Source organism: Halichoerus grypus, chromosome 1 (assembly GCF_964656455.1).
Source record: "Halichoerus grypus chromosome 1, mHalGry1.hap1.1, whole genome shotgun sequence".
NCBI lineage: Eukaryota > Metazoa > Chordata > Mammalia > Carnivora > Phocidae > Halichoerus > Halichoerus grypus.
The window spans coordinates 123,451,271-123,474,972 of NC_135712.1; the positions used below are offsets into that span (position 1 = coordinate 123,451,271).

At 38.7% G+C, this 23,702-nt stretch overlaps 1 protein-coding gene across 8 annotated transcripts in view; it reads right to left on the minus strand.

Annotated features, from left to right (window-relative positions):
- Nucleotides 1-23,702, minus strand: part of PPP2R3A (protein phosphatase 2 regulatory subunit B''alpha) — a 213,003-nt gene that overhangs the window by 177,176 nt on the left and 12,125 nt on the right. For 4 of the 8 annotated variants that reach the window (XM_078071621.1, XM_078071622.1, XM_078071620.1 and 1 more), the window contains one exon: nt 1,437-1,573. The exons of the other annotated variants lie outside the window; for them this stretch is intronic. The gene's annotated coding sequence lies outside the window, so the exon portion shown is untranslated. The remainder of the gene's footprint in view (nt 1-1,436; nt 1,574-23,702) is intronic. 8 annotated transcript variants of the gene reach the window in all.

The following is a 23,702-nucleotide window of genomic DNA, read 5'->3' on the forward strand; positions in this document are numbered from 1 at the left end:
ATTTATTGAGGCACTCCTGGGCCCTGATGAAGATCACATTCTAGTGATAGTTTCTTTTAGAACATAATTTTTACATCTCCCTTTCTTTCCCTGACAAGTTCATTTTGGTACAAGTTAGCAGAGAGGCGCTTCAGAGCCAAGTGGGCAATTCTAGAAGATGACCAGGAACATGGGGTAAAATAAATGGAAGCATGGGTTGGGGGAAACTTTGCTTGAATGGGATGATAAGAGAATAGGAAAAAATCCCAAAGGATGGAATGGCTGGAAGAAAGCTGGGGAGGGGCCTGAATTGCCTTCAGTGCAATTTGGATTTGACAGATCTAAGTTGTTGCTTACTTTTTTAACAACAGTTTTAATCTTTATAAAAGTAATGACTATAGAAATAAAACATACCTGCTGCAAAAAGAGAGAGAGGGTGCACATGATTAACACAAAGAGGGGAAAAAAAAAGGATCACACCTAGAGGGAGTATCAATGTGAACATTTTTGTAAATGTCCTTTTTTGGCTTTAGACATACATATACAAGTAAACAGACACGAGGATTTTTGTGAATTTTTTTGTTTTTCAGAAACAAAAGTGAGAATTATAGTTTATTACCTGTTTTTTCCACTTAATATAGGGAAACATCTTTTTATAAAAACAAAAAGCTACATCATACATCTTGTATACATTGTCTGGATATACCAAATTTACTTACTCAATTCTCTATTAAGGCAGTTAGGATGTATGATAAGTAAGGTACAGAAAGGAAGCAAGCAAATGATAAAATAGACTTTAGCTGTAGCAGCATTTTGAATATTCCAAAGGTGGAAAGAGATAAGACATATGGGAGCTCATGAGATTTTAGTGGTCCAGACATAAGATGAATAATGTCTGAATCTGGAATTCTTTGTGGATGAAAAATTTCCAAAAGGGGAACAACAACAAAAAAAAGAGACTGCAACCCAACACACACTAAAAATGAAGTAATTTCCAATCTTCACATCTGCAGAACAGATAAAATGTCAAAGAAAGCACTCAGACAACTTAAGACAGCAGGGGGACTGCCAGGGAAAAACCAATTGCCGGTCTAGCGGTCATCCATAACCACAGCTTTCCAAGGAGGTGACAGAGCCCTCCAAATTGTGCTCTAATAGACAGTGCACTGAGCCTTTCTTGTGAGATGCTGGGGGCCTTAAGACGTCATGTATCCTCTCTGGGCCTCCATTTTCTCATGTTCAGGCAGGCTCTGTAAGTTGCAAACTATACTTGTCAGAGTTCCCTCGAAAGCTGCCAATACTAGGCATTTCCCACTGCAACCAGAATAGCTCTGCTTTCATCTGTTTTATATATTGGATCTCCAAAAAATATTTTATTTGGAAAAAAAAAAAAGAGCTCCACAGCTAAAAAATTCACTTAACATCACAGGATTAAAGAAACATAACATTCGGGGCACCTGGTTGCCACAGTTGGTTAGGTGTCCAACTCTTGGTCTCAGCTCAGGTCGTGAGATGGAGCTCTGCGTTGGGCTCCCCGCTCAATGTGGAGTCTGCTTGGGTTTCTCTCTCCTTCTCCCTCCCTCTTGCACTCTCTCTAAAATAAATAAATAAATATTTTTTTTAAAAAGAAACATAACATTCACCCTTTGGATTATGTATTAATCACAAATGTAAAAATGTAAACTGATAATGGAGGGATGTGAAAGTCATCACCTTAACACCCTCATTAAACATAGCATCACTAACTGTGGGACAAAAAAATAGTATGTACCTCTCTCAATATGATGAATGTGCAGATCAAAGTATCACAGGGTTTTCTTGCCAGAAATATTTAGCTTTAACTAACCTTTTAGATCTAATGTCCAGGAAATACAGGCAGTAGAGAAATATGTTACTACCATGAGGAAATGAGAAATTCAAGATATGGATCATTTTAAAGACAGTTGGCCTGGTCTCTTCAATAAATCAGTATCATGAGAGGAAACATGTGTGGAGATGAGTTGGGGGAAAAGGAGCTGGAAGAAACACCAACTACAAAGTAGGCTCTGAGGTGGGAGCACCTCAGAGTGCACAGTAAGAATGCCACTGTGACTAGACTGACTTTTGCTAGGTGAGATGGGGAGCTACTTAAGAACTCTGAGCAGAAAAATGACATGATCTGACTTACTTTTTAACAAGATCATTCTAGTTGGTTACTCTGATAAGAATAGACTACCGGGGATAGGAGAGAAAGCAGGGACACCAAAAAGGAGGCAAATATTCCTGGAAAAATCCAGGCAAAACACAGTGCTGGTTGGGCCAGCTGGTTTGGGCCAGGAAGAGTGAGAAATAGATTCTGGATATAATCTGAAACAAGAGTCAATGGAACAGATGTGTGGGTTTTGTGGAAAAGAGGGAGGTCAAGATGAGTTTATGAGTTGATTTTAAAAACTGTTTTTGTTTTGTCTTTGTTTTTGCTTGAACAACTAGAAGAAGACTGACATTAATTGAGACTGGGAAGACTGCAGGAAGAACAGATTTGTTGGTAGGAGAGACAGTGGTGGTGGTACGGTCAGTAGTTCAGTTTGGGATATTATTTTTGAGATGCCTGTTAGATACTCAGGTAAAGATATGCAGAATGTTGTTGGAGAATCAAGTGTAAACTTTAGGGGAGAGATTGGGGCTGATGCAAATTTGAGTCATATTTAAGGCCTTGAGCCTAGAGGAGATGATCAAGGGAGAGAATATAGAAAGAAAAGAGAAAGAAATATACAGAAATATTTATTTTATAATAAATCATATTCTGTAAGATTCTATACAATTCTATATTTTATATAGGGATATAGAAAAAAAACATCCAAAGCCGGAGCCCTGGGGTATTCAAACATGCAGAGCAGGACTATATAATGGAACTTTCTGTGATGATGAAATATTTATATATCTGTGCCATTCAACAGGTAGCCACTAATTTAAATAAGTACATGTAGCTAATGGCTACAGTACTGGATAGTACAGACCTACAGTTTGGGGAAGTTACGAGGAATCAGCAGAGAAGACTGAAAAGAAGTGGCCAGAGAGGGAGGATCCATGGGTCTCCCATGTTTCTGCATACATTGCAGGTGAGGCACTGACTATCTTAACAGTCAGTGATATGATATCAGAAGCCAAGTGAAGAGGGTGTTTCAAGAAGAGTGTGATCAATTCTGTTCCTGAGTGTTAAGTCAGATAACTGAGAAACGACAGATGTGGACATCATTAGTAACTGGTAAGAGCAGTTTTGATGGAATTGTGGGGGCAGAAATCTGTTTGGCTTGGGTATAAAAAAGAAATGCAAAGAGAAAAACTAGCAACGAAGTACAGACAACTCTTTCAAGTTTTGCCGTGAAGTTTAAATGAAAATAGACATAGGAGAAAGTGGTGTCCATGAAGATTATTTTATGTTTTTTTTTTTTTTAAGATTTATTTATTTGAGAGAGAGAGAGAGAGAGTGAGAGAGCACAAGTGGGGTGAGGGAAAGAGGGAGAGGCAGACTCCCCGCTGAGCAGGGAGCCCGATGTGGGACTCGATCCCAGGACCCTGGGATCATGACCTGAGCCGAAGGCAGATGCTTAACCTACTGAGCCATCCAGGCACCCGACAAGGATTATTTTGAAAAGGGGAGAAATAAAAGCATATTTTCTCATGTATAAGACAGTGATTAAGAAGAGGGGAAAACTGATATGAAAGAAAGAATTATGAAGCACTTAGGCTGTTCTTTCACAGCAATGAGAAAGAAAGGGTATATGAATACTGCTGCAGATAGTGGACAGCTGGAGTGCTAAAAGCCTGTGAAAGCTCTTTTTTTCCTGTTTCTTTTCTGAAATAGAAAGCAAGGTCATCAGTTGAAAGTGACAAATGGGGAGGGGATGGTGAAGACACGAAGAGACTGAAGACATGCAACAGTCATTTAGGAGGAGATGAAATAGAAAATGACTGTGGAAATCTAGTATGATTGCCAGGCAACATTATGGGTCCACTTGAATGGTCATTAACTGAATGCAAGCTCAGCAGCATGGTTTTACAGGAATGGACTAGGCAAAGACCTGGATTTAATCAGTACTATAGTTTAGCCAGGCAAGGCTTGCTGAAGTGAGAGAAAGGCAAAGGAATTAAGGATGTATGCAAGGGACATATGATAACAACTGATGATGGAATCTAAGCCTCTACCCTATCTCCTGGAATCCTAACCTTTCCACTGAGCCCTGTGGGACTCGTAGGTGGATAGCAGCAAAAACCTCCTATCCCGGACCTCTTCTTGAAAGCCTTCCTTTTCCTTCTTATTCAAACTGAAACTGGGCTCTGGGCTTTCCCCTCAGGACGCTGATTTCCCTGTAGCCCTCTCTTTTTCTCTTCCATACCCTTCAGACATGAGGCCTGGTAAGTGCCTTTCTGCTTCCTTATTGCAACTTCCAGTGCATTATCCCTCCACCCTCTCCCCAAATCCCCTGCTTTGAGTCATGTATCATTAGGCTCTACCACCCACTATCCTTCCTTATTGTGGTATTTAAGTCTCCCTTTTACTCCTTGATGAGTTTAGCTTTTGGCTCACTGTCACTCCAATACTATTTCTGTTATATTCTAATTGATTTCTACATCAAATAGATAATCCATCTGATATCCTGGCCTCTTAGTTTCTTGACCTTTTCTCCACAATGATAATTTTGTTGATACTGTTTTCTACCCTGATTCAGCCACTTTTTCCCATGGTCATACCTTAAGCCTTTAGAACATCTAAAAGTATATTTTAATAACCATATACCTGAAGGAGTATCTTTTACCAAAAATTTACTCTGAGTTCAGAGTAAGACCACCACTCTGCAGGCCCCCACTGACAGAGTCAAGGGAATGGTCATACATCAGGCACAAGACTACCTCTGTAGCAATTCATGCTACCATTAACAACAGGTAACAAGGAACACAAGAAAGGAAGAACTAGGTATGCTTCCTCTTTTTGGCCTCTTATCTTGGGCTTGTATTCCTTAGACGAGAGGGAGAGGAATGTGTGAAGGGCAGGGGTAGAGGCAGAGGCATGCTGCTATGGTGACTGACCCTTCTTATACTGGGTTAAAGGAAAGATTAATATTATTACATTATCATTTTTAAAGTATTTCTAGGCAAGGTATTGTGCTGAGCACTTAAATGCATTATCTAATTTAATTCTTATGCCAACATTGAGGTTAATATTACCTCCATTCCACGGGTGAAGAAACCGAGGCTAAGAGAAGTTAAAAAAACGGATCTGGGCCCGGGTTTCTTGAACATTAAAACCCCTCTGTCCCATACCGTATCCATATCAAGACTGAAGGAGCTGGGCTGGTCAGTACCTGAGTCCCTGCCATAATCCCAGATTTCCCGATTTCTAGGCAAAGTATTATCTCGAAATCTTAGTAGGCATTAAGAAGAAGAAAGGAAGAACAGAAGGAAGGAAGGAAGGAAGGAAGGAAGGAAGGAAGGATACAGAACACTGAAGTTACTGTAGTAACCTGAATAGAAAAAACAAGGGTTTTTTTTTAGCCCTAATTTTGTTTTTTAGGAAGCTTGAAAACCAAATAAATTTATTAGCGAGTGATGAAATTGTGACACATAAAATAGGCATATAAAAGAAAATCATAACAGATAAAGTTAATGGAGTAAAATTTAAAGTCAGACTCATAAAACCAATGAATAAAATTAATGCTACCTATCTGAACTTCAGACTATAAGTATATTACCAGACTATAAGTATATTACTGTAAGTATATTACCAAACTTTATAAGCATAATTAAGACAGCGAGCTTGTTCAACAATAAAACTGATTGAGACATAATTAAAAGCATATTCACAAAAGGCATCATATCCAGAAATAGAACTATATACAAGACATGCCATAATGCCACAAATAAAGCATAATTTTTTTTTTCAGAACAAGTGACCTGTGAGATTAAATCAACAGGAGGGATATGGAAAATGCAGAAGATTCTAAATGTGGAAGAGCTGCAAATATAAGGGCAAGAAAAAAAAAATTTAACTTAAAAACAGAAGAGTGAAATAGATTTGGAGAAAACACATAAATACAAAGACACAGTGCAAAGATTCTCTGAATAGAAGAAACGTGGAAATAATTTCCATTTATTCATAAAGTATTTATTAGGCATTTATAGCACTGCTATAGTTTCTCAGGAAGGAGAGGATAGGATTTGGGTGGCAGTGTGATAAATCAGGGATGAAGCAGAGATGAGTCAGAAAGCCACTGCAATTTACTCATCCTCATCTCCGCCACATGTAGCCAGTATACAGCATAAAAGAGGATTCAACAATATTATTTTTTATGAACGGCCAGATGCTGTGGAGGGCCCCAAAATTCAGCTGGGGCAGGGGAACAGGGCAAAACCCCAATGGAAATATCTCCAGGTAAAAAAAGATACACAGATTCTTTTGAGCTGACAACTTTCAGTTTTTACGTGCGTTCCTTTGGGTTGCACATGTGTCCCTCACCAGAACCCACTGTTTCCCCATTTCTTAGTTTTTGTCCTGGATACACCTTGGGATCTTATTTCTTGGCTCCACTGATACCCTCTAAATAATCAACCTTGACATATCTTAGGTGTGGTCTTATCACAAATAAAATCATTACTTTATTTTTGCACTGATCCAATGAATCTCTGAGCTTGCCCTCTGAAAGAGCTCATAAATCACTGTCTGCCTACAAGTCAGTTTCAGGCAAAAGGCTGTAGTCCTGTGGGCTCAAGAGTAGTACCTAAATAAAAAAACACCCTTGAGGCACAAGTCTGAATCACCACCTCTAGTGGGGTTCTATGGCTACGATTTCAGCAGAAAATTTTTCATTCAATGGAGTGTTGGGGCGGGGATGGGGGCAGCTGGGGAAGAGGATACTGAGTTCAGATGGGAAAGCAAAGCTGAGAGCAAGGTTCAACTGCAAGAAGCCAAAGAGAGACATAATAGGAGTCCAAACCAACAGTCCAACAGCAGGTATGGAGGTTGAGCAGAGAGTTAGAAATTTGAGAGCAGGAGGGCTGAGGATAAACAGAGAGCTATCTGCTGTAATAGAGCAAATGAGGTTATTCACAACTTGCTTTTTATTTGCTGGTCATACATCTGGTATGACAGACTGAGCTGACAAGTCCAAGTCTAGGGTCAGGGAAGCCACCAAGCCTACCTTATCAACTTGTCATTTGGCCTCAGGTACCCTAAGGAGTATGATAAGACCCCTGAGACATTCCCAAAATTCTTTACTCAGCTGACATTCTGCATGTAGTACTGAGGGATCCCTGTATCCTGCAGATGAGGCCAAGCAAGGGTTGCTATTAATTACTTATTGTACAGACAACCCAATAGCCCAGTATATACACAACCAGAATACATTATTGGGGCATTGTACAGGTATCTTGGTAGGTGTTTAGAAGTCCATAAAAGTGGAATGGCTATCTGCCATAAATGTAGGCCATATCTGGAATATAAACTCATTCAGTAAGGCCTGTCAACCCAATCTCCAATCTCTCTCAATTTTGACTTTCTCACTGCTAGAACCTGGTCCAAATGATTATCTCTCACCGGCAACTACTGTCATGACCTTCGCTTGGTCTCTGCTTCTACTCTTGCCTTTCCATACTCCAATCATTCTCCAAACAGCACAAGAATCATAAAAATCAGGGTGAATTGCTCTTCTGTTTAAAATGCTCCACTTTGAACAAAATCTGAACTCCTTGACCACAGCCTAAAATAGCTCCAGAATCTGCCTACCATTTCCTCAACTTCACCTTGTACTGCCTGGCCTTTTTTCAGTTCCTCCAACAGCCTGTTCCTCGCCTTTGACCAAGCTCATCTCATTCCTTTCTACTCCATTATCCAGTTTACTGTCTGTATAGCATCTGTCATTACCTGAAACTGTTACTGTTTACACATACTATATTATCCTTGCAATAGAATGAACACTCCACAAAAGCATGGACCTTGTTGCCTTGTTCGCCACTGTCTCTCAACACCAGAACAGTGCCCGGCATAGAGAAAGCACTTAATGAGGAAGAGAAGGAAGCAGGGGGGAGGCAATTTGCTAATATGCTACCATTTCTGTTTCCTTGGCCAAGACTGGACTAGGAAAAAAGTCACCTTTTATAACCAGTTTAAGGAGGGACTGATTCAATTCATCCTATCTAGGATGAAGTAGCCCTCTTGGACATTTCTGATAACTGCTCAGCTTAATCTTGCATTTTACGTGATGAAAAGGTTTAGCATATGCCTTGAACCTAAGACCAGCACTCCTGGCCTCCATCACAAATGCCCTAGTACTGAGAGGCAAAGTACAAAAAACAATCCACTAGAAGTGCATGACCCAGCACTCCCTCCCAACACACACACTCAGAAAGACAGCAAACAAGAGGCTCAATTATGCTTGTACTAGAGCTAGGCAAGTTCTTTTAAAAAGTCTACACATCAAATAGATCTCTGGCTCACCAGTAAGGAGGGCCCTGGATCACCATGATCTCCAAACTTATAGCTAACCTACACCCAAATCCCTGGAGAATGCGTTCCTGCATTGGTATTTGCTTACTCAAGTATCTGAGAACATTTTGTCAACCAGGCCTTGGAAAAGCGACACATTCATACTGATAACTGGAGACCATTAAGAATTTCTGCTGGTAGCACTGTCACTCAGTACACCTCCCCCTGGTGGTGCTTCTCCTATGAATGCCCTTGCTACTCTCTCCTGTGCTATGCATGAAGGGGTCAAGACAAACCAATTCCCACTATATGGGACTAGGACATTTAATTATCAGTGGTTAACAAGCTAGGTGATATGAATGGAAATTAAAAGGGATCCCCAGTTTTGTTTGTCATCCACCAAAATAGACTTTTATCATGACTGTAGCCAGGTAATGGGCTTTGGCCCAAGGTATATCTTGACAGTCATTACAGTACAGGTATTATGGAGATGCTTGGTTATATTCCTCAAGTTAGTCATTTACTGCAACTCATCTCCTAGGGTTCCCATTCCTGTTGGGTAGGAATCATCTGCAAAGATTACTGGGGTAACAAAGCTGCCTAGGGCTACAGAATGGGCAGTTGTTCATGTTGTAGACTGGCCTAATCTTCCCTTCCTATTATACTGCTGCCATTCTTTTCTTGGAGGGATAGATATTTTACACTTCCCTCTTTTTTTTTCCCCCCCCAGAGCTCAGGGAACCAATTAATTCCTTTTAAAACAAGTCTTTTCTCTTATATAACTGAGTAAGAGATGTCCCTACTTCTTAGAGACCTACCTTGTCTACAGGCTCAATGGGGCAACTCTATGCATCATACACTTTCCATTTCTGGTTAAATTTAGTTGGGACACTGACTTAAGGCAGGCCAATTACATTTTCTCTCCTGGGGATTTGTAACTGAAGCACAGAAACACTGTCATTAGCTAAGAGCTCTAGGTCTTAAAGGTCCTACAGATTTGATGACTAAGGCCACTGTTCTGGGGCATCCATGATAAGCAACATGGCAGGAGAAGCTGGTGTTAAGTAGAGCAGACATAATACAGAGAGAAAGAGAGACATGCATGTTTCGTTTCCATCATGGCTGGCTGTACTTAATAAAATTGGAGTGAACTGATATATTCCCTGTGTATTTTTGCTATAAACAACCTTTTACTTGGATATTTATTCCTTAAAACCAATTTCTCTGACATGCAAACATACATCTTCACTGATTCTATTCATACATCTTCATTCTCTATTTTTCTTTCAGCTCTTGCTTTCATAATACTTTATTTCCTTCCATAACTTGGTCACTCTCTTCATTAAATCTGTAGTCAAAAAAACCTCCATCATATGTAAATGAACACTTACCATGGTTTTTAGGTGCTCAGAATCTTTTGAACATTCTAATCTTTGATTATAATGAAGGAAGGCAGCTGAGCAATACACATGCCCATCTGCCCACTCTTAAGACCAAAGCAACAACATGGATTGAAAGGGGGAAATTATTACCCTCTTGAAAGTGAGCAGCAATGCTATGCCCTTCAGTTAAAGGGCCTCATCATATGATACATCCTGTCCCTCTACACCCTTTTCCAGGCTGAACATTCTGAACCTAGGCCCAATCTGACATCAATCAGCATAATTTCAGTAATCAGGTCTACAGTGCAGATCAGTGCTTTTTTGACTAATGAACAAAAGGTAATACTGCTACCATCCTTAGTAATTTTTAAAAATCATTTAAAAAGTTTGTATGACATATGATAAAGCAAATTTAAGTAAAAATATTCTATCTTAGATCAATATATTATTTATTTATTTTTAAAAATATTTTATTTATTTATTTGAGAGAGAGAGAATGAGAGAGAGAGCACATGAGAGGGGGGAGGGTCAGAGGGAGATGCAGACTCCCCGCCGAGCAGGGAGCCCGATGTGGGACTCGATCCCAGGACTCCAGGATCATGACCTGAGCCGAAGGCAGTCGCTTAACCAACTGAGCCACCCAGGTGCCCTAGATCAATATATTATTAAAGATTTGTTATAAAGTTCACATAGCAAAGTCTTTGTACTGACAATATCTAAGGACAAATTTTGATTTCTACTCACTGAGGAACTGTTTTATCATGTAAAGAAAATCATATGTTGTCCAACAAAATTATCAAGAAGTTAAAAGATGGATTTCCAACCAACCAAATGTATTAAATTAAAAGATGGAGACTTAGCACCAAATGTATGTTGAAATGTAGGCTGAAATTTAATTTGCATTATAGCATCCAAAATAAACAAACTGATTTTTTAAACCTGATACTTGGGATTCTTCCATAAGTTGGAGGTTTAGTTTTTAAATGTCAAGGTAGGAGAAATGGTTTCATGCTACTCTTTGAGAGAAGTTCTCAGCAAACAGCATGCTGTAGATCTTTATTACCAATAAATGAAAAGCCAAATTGGATAGAATAACTCCATATTTTTTCTTTGTCATATTTTCAAGTGTTTAAATTTTTCCTTTTTAGAATTTTAAATACCTAAACAGAGGATGATCATAATAAAATAAACATCCAGCTGTCTACAATACCATCATATAGTAAGTTGAAAAATTTTAAAGCAAACCTCTTCCTTATTTAATACCACATGGAGTCTTTCAATTGACAATCTATCTTAATTTGATTAGGCCCCTTCTATATTTCATGAGATTCAACAGCATATCTTTACCTTGCTATTTATATTTACTGAACCAATCTGAAATTACTTTCTCTAAAGTGACCTTAAGAATAGGAAATAGCAAATGCCAATTATATGCATGTATGAATACAGGTATAACTTTAAACATAAGGTATGCCAGGCTAATGTTTCTAAATTTATAATAATTTTTTTAATTTTTTATTTATTTGAGAGAGCAAGAGAGAACATGAGTGGGGGGTGGAGGAAGGTGGGGGGAGGAGCATCAGGAGAGGAGGAGGGGACTATAATAATTTTTTTCAAAAAAACTTTTATTTTGAAATAGTTATAATTTCCAGAAGAACTGCAAAGATAAAACAGAAAATTCCCTTATTCCCTGTACCCAGCTTCCTTTAATCATGTAGTTTGTTTAGTATTAGAGACATCTTGATGTTTTATAAAAATTTTGATCAGATGAATACAGCTTATGTATTCCATAAGGGACATCTTGAAATAGTTCTTTAGAATTATTTTTCATGCTCCTCACTAATTTATGATGTTTTGACATGTGTTTCACACATGTTCCACTTTTAAGCAATAGCCAATTATGAGTACAAATTAAACTTGCGACTAAGAACAACAATTAAAAGCATAATGGTCCTCTGCAAAATCTTCCAAAAAAAAATAGAAGAGGAGAAAATGCTTCCAAATTCATTTTACAGGACTATCATTATCTGGATACCAAAACTAGCCAAGGACATTACAAGAAAAGAAAATTATAGGCGAATATCCCTGATAAACATAGATGCAAAAATCCTCAACAAAATATTAGCAAACCAAATTCAACAATACAACAAGAGGATCATATACCATGATTAAGTGGGATCTTTTCCAAGGATGCAAGGATGGTTCAACATCCATAAATCAATCAATGTAATATACCATATTAACAAAATGAAGGATAAAAATCTTATAATCATCTCAGTAGATGCATGAAAAGCATTTGACAAAATAAAATATCCATTCATGATAAAAACTCTCAACAAAGTGGGTGTAGAGAGAATGTACCTTAACAAAAGAAAACCCATGTATGATAAGCCCACAGCTAACATCATACTCAACAAGAACAGGAACAAGACAAGCATGAGCACTCTTACCACTTTTATTCAGCATAGCATTAAAAGTCTTAGGGCAATTAGGCAAGAAAAATAATTTTTTTTTAAAGATTTTATTTATTTATTTGAAAGAGAGAGAGAGATAGTGAGAGAGAGCACAAGTGAGATGGAGGGGCACAGGAAGAGGGAGAAGCAGACTCCCCCCTGAGCAAGGAGCCCAATGCGGGGCTCTATCCCAGGTCCCCACGGTCATGACCTGAGCTGAAGGCAGACACTTAATGACTGAGCCACCCAGGCGCCCCTGGAATAAGAAATTTTATAAAAGGCATCCAAATCAGAAAGGAAGAAGTAAAACTGTCTCTATTTGCAGATGATATATCACATATATAGAAAACTCTAAAAACTCCACCGAAAAACTGTTAGAATAAATGAACTCAGTAAAGTTGCAGGATAGAAAAATCAATATAAAAAACTCAGTTGTGTTTTTATACACTAATAATAAGCTATGAGAAAGAGAAATTAAGAAAACAATCCCATTTACAACTGCATCAAAAAAGAATAAAATACCTAGGAATTAATTTAACTAAGGAGGTGAAAGACCTGTACCCTGTAAACTGTAAGACACCAATGAAAGAAATTGAAGACACAAATAAATGTAAAGATATTCTCTGCTCATATACTGGAAGACTTAATATCGTCAAAACGTCAATAACTACCAAAAGCAATCTACAGATGCAATGCAATCCCTATCAAAATTCCAATGGTGTTTTTCATAGAAATAGAAAAACAATTCCAAAATTTGTATGGAACCACAAAAGACTGTAAATAGCCAAAGCAATCTTGAGCAACAAGAACAAATCAGGAGGCATTACTCCCTGATTTCAAACTATATTATAAAGCTACAGTAATCAAAACAGTGTAGTATTAGAATAAAAACAGATATATAAATTAACGGAACAGAGCCCAGAAATAAACCCATATGGCCAATTAATTAAAGCAAAAGAGTCAAGAATAAACAGTGGGGGAAAGGACAGTCTCTTCAATAAATGGTGCTGGGAAAACTGAACAAACCACATGCACGAGAGAAACTGTATCAATATCTTATACCACACACAAAAATCAACTCAAAATGGATTGAAGATTGAATGTAAAACCTGAAACCATAAAACTCCTAGAAGAAAACACAGGCAACAAGCTCTCTGACATTGGTTTTGGTGAGGATTTTTTAGATTTGACACCAAAAGCTAAGGCAATAAAAGCAAAAATAAGCAAGTGGGACTACATCAAACTAAAAACTTTTATTGTACAGCAAAGGAAACCATCAACAAAATGAAAGGGAAACCTAGAAAGTATTTGCAAATTATATATCTGATAATGGGCTAACATCCAAAATATATAAAGAACTCCTACAGCTCAATAGCAAAAAACGCTAATCAATTAAAAAATGGGCAGAAGATCTGAATAGACATTTTCCCAAAGACAACGTACAGATGGCCAACAAGTACAAGAAAAGGTGCTAAACATCACTAATCATCAGGAGAATGTAAGTCAAAATCACAATGAGTTATCACTTCACACCTGTTAGAGCGGCTATTATAAAAAAACAAGAAATAACAAGGGTAGGCAAGGATGTGGAGAGGGGAACACTTGTGCACTGTTGGTGGGAAAGTAAATTGGTGCAGCCATTGTGAAAAAAGTATGGAGGTTCTTCAAAAATTTACAAATATAACTACCATATGACCTAGCAATTCCACTTCTGGGTATTTATCTGAAGGAAACGAAAACACTAACTCAAAAAGATATCTATATCCCCATGTTCACTGCAGCATTATTTACAATAGCCAAGACATGGAAACAACCTATGTATGTGTGTCCATCAATGGATAAATGAATAGAGAAAATGTAGTGTGTACACACGTACACACACACACAATGAAGTATTATTCAACCATAAAAAGAAGGAAATCTTGCCATCTGCAACAATATGGATGGTCCTTGAGGGCATTATGCTGAATGCAGTAAGTTAGACAAAGACAAATACTGTGTGATCTCACTTATGTGAGATCTAAAAAAAAACCTCACAAAAAGCAAAAACCCAAACTCATAGATGGGGAGAACAGACTGGTGGTTGACAGAGGTGGAGGGCAGGGAGTGGGGAAAAATGAGTGAAAGTAGTTAAAAGGTACAAACTTCTAGTCATAAAATAAGTAAGTCCTGGGGATGTAATGTACAGCATGGTGACTACTGTTAATAATATTGTATATCTGAAAGGTGATGACACTGAATCTTAGAAGTTCTTATCTCAAGAAAAAAACTGTAACTATATGGTAATGGATGTTAACTAGACATTGTGGTGATGATTTCACAATATATACGTATATCAAGTCATTATGTTGTACACCTGAAACTAATATGGTGTTATATGTCAATTAAATCTCAATAAAAAAATAAAAACACTGTAATGGTCACAAGCCACCAAAACAGTTGCTAAACTGATAACTACTGGAGATCATAATCACATTCAACTAGTATCTCCTAACCACTGTTCACATCACATCACTCAAATTGCTGTTTTTAAATGGGAAAAGCATTTAAATAATTAATTCATTTCCAAAAGCAGTTCTTAATACTGCCTTTATTAATTAGTATTATTTATTAATATTATTATTAATTATTACTGTCTTCAATGATATGAATTAATTCTAAGATCAATTTATAAGCTAACTCTAAAATTTCACACAGAAGAGAAAATGTGCAAGAGTCAAGACAACTCTGGGCGGGGGGGTGTGGGGGGGGGACAAAAACAAAAAAATAATGTTTCCCTTAAACTGAGCAGTGGGTAACAAATGTTCATTGTATTGTTATACTCTTCACCTTACACATTTTCCAAATATTGTGCTATAGCTATTTAACATTTAATTTCTAAAAAAGAAGAAAGAAGACCTTGCCTCACCAAAAATCACATTATAAAGCTATAGTAATTAAAAGTATATTATTGGCGAAGAACCAAAGATCAATGAAACTAAACAGAGTTCTAAAACCAATCTATGCATATATGGCAATTTATTAACTGATAATTTGACATGCCACTTGTTATAAAGATTATTCCAAATGAATGGCCAACTAAACAAGATTCCTCCCTTACACTATACATAAAAATAAACTCCAGATGAATTAGAGACCTAAATTTTGTATAAAAGTAGAAGAAAATGTAAGAGTCTATGTTTAGATTTTCAGGGCAGGAAAAAATGTTGATTTAAAAGTTAGTAAAAAAAAAAAAAAAGTCAGTAAAATCAAAAGCCATAAAGGCAAAGAAGGGTAAATTTGAGATCAAAATTACAGACTATTACAAACAAAGGGAGAGGACCTAGACTGGAGGAAAATGTACCATTTTTATAATAAAGATGAGCATCTAGGGCACAAAGAACTCCTATAAATAAATATTTGTTATGCCACATATAACAAAAAAACCAAAAAGAAGAGTGCTTAAACAAGATAGAAGTTAAATTTCTCGCTCAGGCAAAAGAAGTTGAGGGCTGGTGCAGCAGCTCCACCAACCGCTCAGAGACCCAGGTTTTCTGGCTCACTGAGCTGCAATGACAGTCCTCATTTACTAGGATGGCTATTAGAGCTCTAGTCATTGCATCTGTGTTCCAATATAAGATGGGTAAGGAATGAAGAAGAGAGTGCCTTCTCCCTTTAAGGAGATTTCGGAAAGTTATACCAAACACTTCTGCTCATGTATCATCAGCTGAAACTCACATGGTTATACTTAGCTCTAAGGAGTCCAGGGAAAGTTGTCTTCCAGATGGGCAGCAATGGCCCTGGCTAAAAGCTGGGGTTCCCATTACTAAAGATGAAGGAAGAATGGATCATAGGTAATTAGCATTCTTTGTTGTGCAATCCAAAAAAACAGAAAAAGAAATACAAATGGTCAAAAACTCAAGAAAAGATACTCAGTCACAGGGAAATAAAAGCAAAAACAAGGACACGTGAGGTGTTTGTTTTAAAGAAGACATGAGTTTTTAAAACTTTTAAAAGAGGCGAAAATTTGTAAATTGGTAGAAGGCATGAGGATTTTTAGCCTTACGTTAATTTTTTTACAAAGAGAATGTATTCCATATTACTAGTATAAGTAAAAAATAATGGAAATATTTTATTTATTGAAAAACTGGAACACATTACTGCTTTTAATTATATTATAGATAAAATTAGTATAGACACCTTGTGAACCAATTCACAGTACCTATTAAAATTTTGGTTATATGATCATATGATCCAGCAATTCCATCTTTCAGAATCTATGCAATACAAACATCATACATTTGCATAAGTACAAGGATGTTCATCACAGTAATGTTTAAAAGAGGGAAAAATCGGAAACCCCAAGTGTTCATTATTATGGGACATTATTTTTCTTCATAGCACTATTACCACTATCTGAAATTACATTATTTATCTACTTGTTTGTCATCTAGGGAATTAGCTCATATAGGAAAAGGGCCAAGGCAAGGAGAATATATAATACTTGTTGGTTAAAAATTCATTAGAAATAATGCACTGTCTTTTAAAACAGCAAATCAAAACAAGCACCATTATATATATACAATGGAATATTATGCAGCCATCAAAAGGAATGAGATCTTGCCATTTGCAACAACGTGGATGGAACTGGAGGGTATTATGCTGAGCGAAATAAGTCAAACAGAGAAAGACATGTATCATATGACCTCACTGATATGAGGAATTCTTAATCTCAGGAAACAAACTGAGGGTTGCTGGAGTGGGGGGTGGAGTGGGAGGGATGGGGTGACTGGGTGATGGACACTGGGGAGGGTATGTGCTCTGGTAAGCGCTGTGAATTGTGCAAGACTGTTGAATCTCAGATCTGTACCTCTGAAACAAATAATGCAATGTATGTTAAGAAAGAAAAAAAGAAGAAGAAGAAGAATGTAGCAGGAGGGGAAGAATGAAGGGGGGGAAATCGGAGGGGGAGAAGAACCATGAGAGACGAGGGACTCTGAAAAACAAACTGAGGGTTCTAGAGGGGAGGGGGGTGGGAGGATGGGTTAGCCTGGTGATGGGTATTGAGGAGGGCACGTTCTGCATGGAGCACTGGGTGTTATGCACAAACAATGAATCATGGAACACTATATCTAAAACTAATGATGTAATGTATGGGGATTAACATAACAATAAAAAAATTAAAAAAAAAAAAAACAAGCACCATTCCAGCCTTTAATAACAATAACTGGTGAGAAGGCCTGCAGGTTTGCAGACAGGCTGAGAAACAATGAGCCAGATGAAGCCTCTGAACTTGCTACCTAGGGAGACTATCACTGGATGTGATCTGTTTGCCCTTTTCTTTAGAATCTGAAGCATCTCACAGTAGAATCAACACACTCTCCTATCGTATATAACTCTTAACTGCCTTTAATTCATGGTTCCCAATACTGCCACCAGCACACCAAATGAGCCTCCTCAGCTCACTGAGCAGGGCCTACCATGGGGAAGGCTTCTAACCCAACTGCCAGAATAACAAGACATCATGTTGAAGGAAGACAAATGCTGACACCTGAGCCACAGTGCTTGAGGGAAGGCTTGACACTAATAGGAGCACTGTGTTCATCAGTAGTCATAGCAGCAGTATTATAGGGCTCCACCCCCAAGACTGTAAAATAAGGACTGTGCCTATGATCCACAAAATGGAAAGGATAAGTGTGCCCTTGCTATGATTTCTAAGTCCTTAATGACATCTCCATTCATAGCCGCTAATCTCTGCTTTTTATTTCTAACCTCGTAGACTAGCAGTTTTCAAACTGCTTTTTTAACTGAAGGGATTCTGTTCAAATATAAGCTTAAAGATAAGTAAATGGAGGGGGAGAGGGATAGCTTTAGCACTCAGTCTCAGGGGGTAGGGTAGTAGGAGCACCCAGACTACTGAGAAGCAGGGTTTGAAAGGCAAGGAGATAGGGAGTGCTTGAGAAAGTGAACTTCAGCAAAGACCTGACGGAAGTGAGGGAGGGGGCTTTGTAGATATTGGGGGAAAGCAAAGGCCCTAGGGCAGGAACTTAGCTGGTTTATTGGAGAAGGAACAAGGTGCCTTTTGTGACTTGGACAAAGTAAGCACAGGGGTGAACAACAGAAGATGAGGTCAGAGATTATATAAGTGGGGGTTTAGATTATATAGGGCCTTGTATACAAGGTAAGCATAAAGCTTCTGAGCTAAGAACTTACTTTTAACAGGGTCCCTCTAGCTGCTGCATTGAGAACAGGCTGTAGGAGAGCAAGGACAAAAGCAGGGAAAAAAGAATTAGGCTATGGCAATTATTCAGGTGAGATAGGATGGTGGTTTGGAGAAGGTAGAAGCTGGAGAGATAGTGGCATTGTGACCAATTCTATTTTTTTTTTTTTTTTTTGTGACCAATTCTAGATACATTCTGAAAGTAAAGCCAACAGGGTTTGCTGACAGACTGAATATGGGAAGAAAGATGACAGTCAAGGATGACTCCAAGGTTTTTGGCCTGGGCTACGAGAAGAAAGGAGCTGCTATTTACTGAGATGGGACAGGCCTCAAGAAGGGTGGGTTTTGGAGGGGAAAATGAATTCAGTTTTGAGATGTCTATTAGATATCAGAGTATGAGATTCAGAGAGGTCTAACTTGGAGATAAAATCTGGTACTCATTGGTATGTGGTTGTTGGCGTATAGATGGTATTTAAAGTGATGAGACTGGGTGAAATGCAAGGAAATAGTGTTGATAAGGAAGAACTGAGGTTTGAGAAGTAAGCAGCATCCCAACTTTTAGTGATCAGGAAGATGATGAAGTACTAGCAAGAAGACTAAGACAGAATCTTCTAGTAAGGTGGGGGGAAATCCAGAGAAAGTAGTGTTCTGGAAGCTAAGTGAAGAAAGCATTTCAAAGAAAGAGGAACAATCAGCTGTGCAAAATACTGCCGAAAGGTCAAGTAAAAGAAAGACTGAGTACTGATGCACTTGATGGATTAGCAACGTGGAGGTCTTGGTTGGGGTGGGGAGGTAAAGGCCTGATTAGCAATGACTCAAGAGGGACTGGTGGAAAGGAACTGGACTCAGTGAGTTAGACAACTGTAGAAAGGAACAGATTTAGAAGGGGCTGCAGGGTCAAGAGTTTGTTCTTGTATGTTAAGGCATTATATCTCTAGTATTTAGTACAGTGGCTGGCACATAGTGGCAACTCAAGAAATATTTGTTGATTGAACTAAGCAAGATCACTAACCATTGAATCAGGAAGTCTTAGTTCTAGACATTTAAAAGCTGATGGAATGAAATGTGATTATTCTTAGTTCAATAAAAAGAACTGCCTTTATTTTCCTACTATGCCTGAAAACTCTTTAGTTTTAAAGACTAAAAAAATTAAATTAAATTAAAACTATGCCTTACACACCTAGAACACCTAAATTTGAGAGGAATAGCAATAGAATTTGACAAACACATGCTCTACAAGAAAATATACTTTCAATTTTGGACAAGTACAATCTCTCCAACTACCTCCTGCATCAGGGCCGTATGACTTTGTACTCAGGAGTACAACACGGTCCCCAATCCTCTATGTCATGACTCACTATGCACTAGATGGAAGACTTCTGGTGGTTGTTGAAGGACATTAACTTACAGGGGCCTTATACAAATGACATATATATATATATATGGATATGTATATATATGGCAAAACAATAATAATCATTTGTTCAGTCATTTTTACTGTTCAACATACATCTTCTCTTTTTAATCTTACAACTTTGTGAAGCAAGTATTCACTTTCATTTCACAAATGAGAAAACACAGGGTCTGAGACTTGCATAAGAACACATATCTAGGGACGTCTGGGTGGCTCAATCATTAAGCGTCTGCCTCCAGCTCAGGTCAGAATCCCAGGGTCCTGGGATTGAGCCTTACGTTGGGCTCCCTGCTTGGCGGGGAGCCTGCTTCTCCCTCTTCCACTCCCCCTACTTGCGTTTCCTCTCTGTCTGTAAAATTAAATAAAATCTTAAAAAAAAAAAAAAGAAAGAAAGAAACATCTCTTTCAACAAATGGTGCTGGGACAACTGGATATCCACATGCAAAAGAATGGAGTTGGACCCTATGTCACAAACAAAAATTAACTCAAAATTGATCAAAGACCTAAATGTAAGAACTAAAATTATAGACTCTTAGAAGAGAACACAGGGGTAAACTGACATGACCTAGGATTTGGCAATGGATTCTTAGATATGACACCAAAAGTATAAGCAAAAAAGAAAAGAATAGAAATTCGACTTCATCAGAATTAAAACCTGTGGGGGGGCGAAGCAAGATGGCGGAGGAGTAGGAGACCTGGATTTCGTCTGGTCTCAGGAATTCAGCTGGATAGGGATCAAACCATTCTGAACACCTACAAACTCAACAGGAGATTGAAGAAAAGAATAGCAACAACTCTGAACAGAAAAGCCACCACTTTCTGGAAGGTAGGACATGCAGAGAGGTGAATCCAAGGTGATATTCGGGAGGATAGACGGTGGGGAAGGGGCCTCCATCCGCCTCTTCTGGCAAGTGATAGAGCCGGGGAGCACAAAATCGGAACTTTTAGAAGTCTGCTCCGCTGAGGGACGTCGCTCCGGTGGATAAGCTGGGGTTGGAACCCTCATGGGACAGTGTGGTCTCAGGACCCTTGGGGTCACAGGAAGACCGGGGGTGCCTGAGTGCGGCAGAGCTCCCAGGTATCGGAGCGGGGAAGCCGGCTGCAGAGACGGAGCCGAGGCGCGGGCTCTCAGCCTGGGGTTGCCACAGACCGGTATCTGGGGCACAGTCGGGCCACTGCTCCTCCAGCAGGGACCCAACAAGTGGCAGATCCGGGGAGACTCCCCTTCCTTCCCCGGGAGGAGGGGCGCGGGAGCGCACCGCAGGGATCTGCTGGGTTTGGAGACTCCACGCTGAGTCGGGTGCCAGAGATAGAAACGCTCAGTCACAGGCCGGGTGAGCACGGAGTGCGGCCGGAGACCAGGGAGACGGGAGTGACTGACTGCTTTTCTCTGGGGGCTCACTGAGGAGTGGGGCCCGAGTTCTCGCCTCCTCCGGGGCGGAGATTGGGAGGCCACCATTTTCACCCTCGGCCTCTAAAGCGGTACGGAAAGCTTGCAGGGAACAAAGGCTCCCGAGAGCAAACCCGAGCAGATTACTTAGCCCGGACCAGGCAAGGGCGGGGCAATTCCGCCTTCAGCAAAGACATTTGGGAACCACGGCAACAGGCCCCTCCCCCAGAAGATCAGTGAGAACAGCCAGCCAAGACCAAGTTTACCCATCAATGAGAACAGCAGAACTCCAGCGCTAGGGGAATACAACACGTAGAATCCATGGCTTTTTTACCATGATTCTTTAGTCTTTCAAAGTTAATTTTTTTTAACTGTTTTTTTTTTTGAATTTTTCTTTTTCCCTTTTTCAACCAACATCTTATCAAACCCTTTTTTAAAAAAACATTTTTATTTTTCATTTTTAGAGTCATATTCTATCCCTTCGTAGTAGTTACCCGTATTTTTGGCATATATATATAAGTTGTTCTCTCTTTAAAATTTTGAGATAGTTTCTTCTAACAGATCAAAATATACCCTAAATATCTAGTGTATGTTTTTTTTCCTACTCTCCTGCCTGATCACACTCTCCCTTTTTTTTTTTTAGATCCTCTTCTTTCTTTTTTCAAACAACTTCTTATCAATTCCTTTCATAAAATTTTTTATAATTTTCATCTTTACAGTCATATTCCATCCCTTCATCATATCAACCCTTATTTTTGTACATATATAAGTTTTTCTTTCTTTAAAATTTTGGGGGGCACTTTCTTCTAACAGACCAAAATACACCCAAAATCTAGTGTGTGGCACTGATCTATGTACCAGCCTGATCATATTTGGTCATATTCTAGTTTTTTTTTGTTTTGTTCTGTTTTTGTTTGTTTTTATCTTTTTCTTTTTTCTCTCTTTCCCTTTCTTTTCCCCCTGCTTCAGGTCTTTTCTGATTTGTTTAGAGTATATTTTCTGGGGACGTTGTTACCCTGTTAGCATTTTGTTCTCTCATTAATTGATTCTCCTCTGGACAAAATGACAAGATGGAAAAAATCACCTCAACAAAAAGAACAAGAGGTAGTACTAACTGCCAGGGACCTACTCAATACGGACATTAGTACGATGTCAGATCTAGAATTCAGAATCATCACTTTAAAGATATTAGCTGGGCTTGAAAAAAGCATGGAAGTTATTAGAGAAACCCTTTCTGGAGAAATAAAAGAATTAAAATCTAACCAAGTCGAAATCAAAAAGGCTATTAATGAGGTGCAATCAAATATGGGGGCACAAACTGCTAGGATAAATGAGGCAGAAGAAAGAATCAGCGATACAGAAGACCAAATGATGGAAAATAAAGAAGCTGAGAAAAAGAGAGATAAACAACTACTGGATCACGAGGGCAGAATTCGAGAGATAAGCGATACCATAAGACGAAACAACATTAGAATAATTGGGATCCCAGAAGAAGGAGAAAGAGAGAGAGTGGCAGAAGGTATATTGGAGCAAATTATAGCAGAGAACTTCCCTAATTTGGGGAAGGAAACAGGCATCAAAATCCAGGAAGCACAGAGAACCCCTCTCAAAATCAATAAAAATAGGTCAACACCCCGACATCTAATAGTAAAACTTATGAGTCTCAGAGACAAAGAGAAAATCCTGAAAGCAGCTCGGGAGAAGAGATATGTAACCTACAATGATAGAAACATTAGATTGGCAACTGACCTATCCACAGAGACCTGGCAGGCCAGAAAGGACTGGCAGGATATATTCAGAGCACTAAATGAGAATAATATGCAGCCAAGAATACTATATCCAGCTAGGCTGTCATTGAAAATAGAAGGAGAGATCAAAAGCTTCCAGGACAAACAAAAACTAAAGGAATTTGCAAACACGAAACCAGCCCTACAAGAAATATTGAAAGGGGTCCTCTAAGCAAAGAGAGAGTCTAAAAGCAACATAGACCAGAAAGGAACACAAACAATATACAGTAACAGTCACCTTACAGGCAATACAATGGCACTAAATTCATATCTTTCAATAGTTACCCTGAATGTAAATGGGCTAAATGCCCCAATCAAAAGACACAGGCTATCAGATTGATTAAAAAACAAGACCCATGGATATGCTGTCTGCAAGAGACTCATTTTAGACCCAAAGACACCCCCAGATTGAAAGTGAGGGGGTGGAAAACCATTTACCATGCTAATGGACACCAAAAGAAAGCTGGGGTGGCAATCCTTATATCAGACAAATTAGATTTTAAACCTAAGTCTATCATAAGAGATGAGGAAGGACACTATATCCTACTTAAAGGGTCTAACCAACAAGAAGATCTAACAATTGTAAATATCTATGCCCCCAACATGGGAGCAGCCAATTATATAAGGCAATTAATAACAA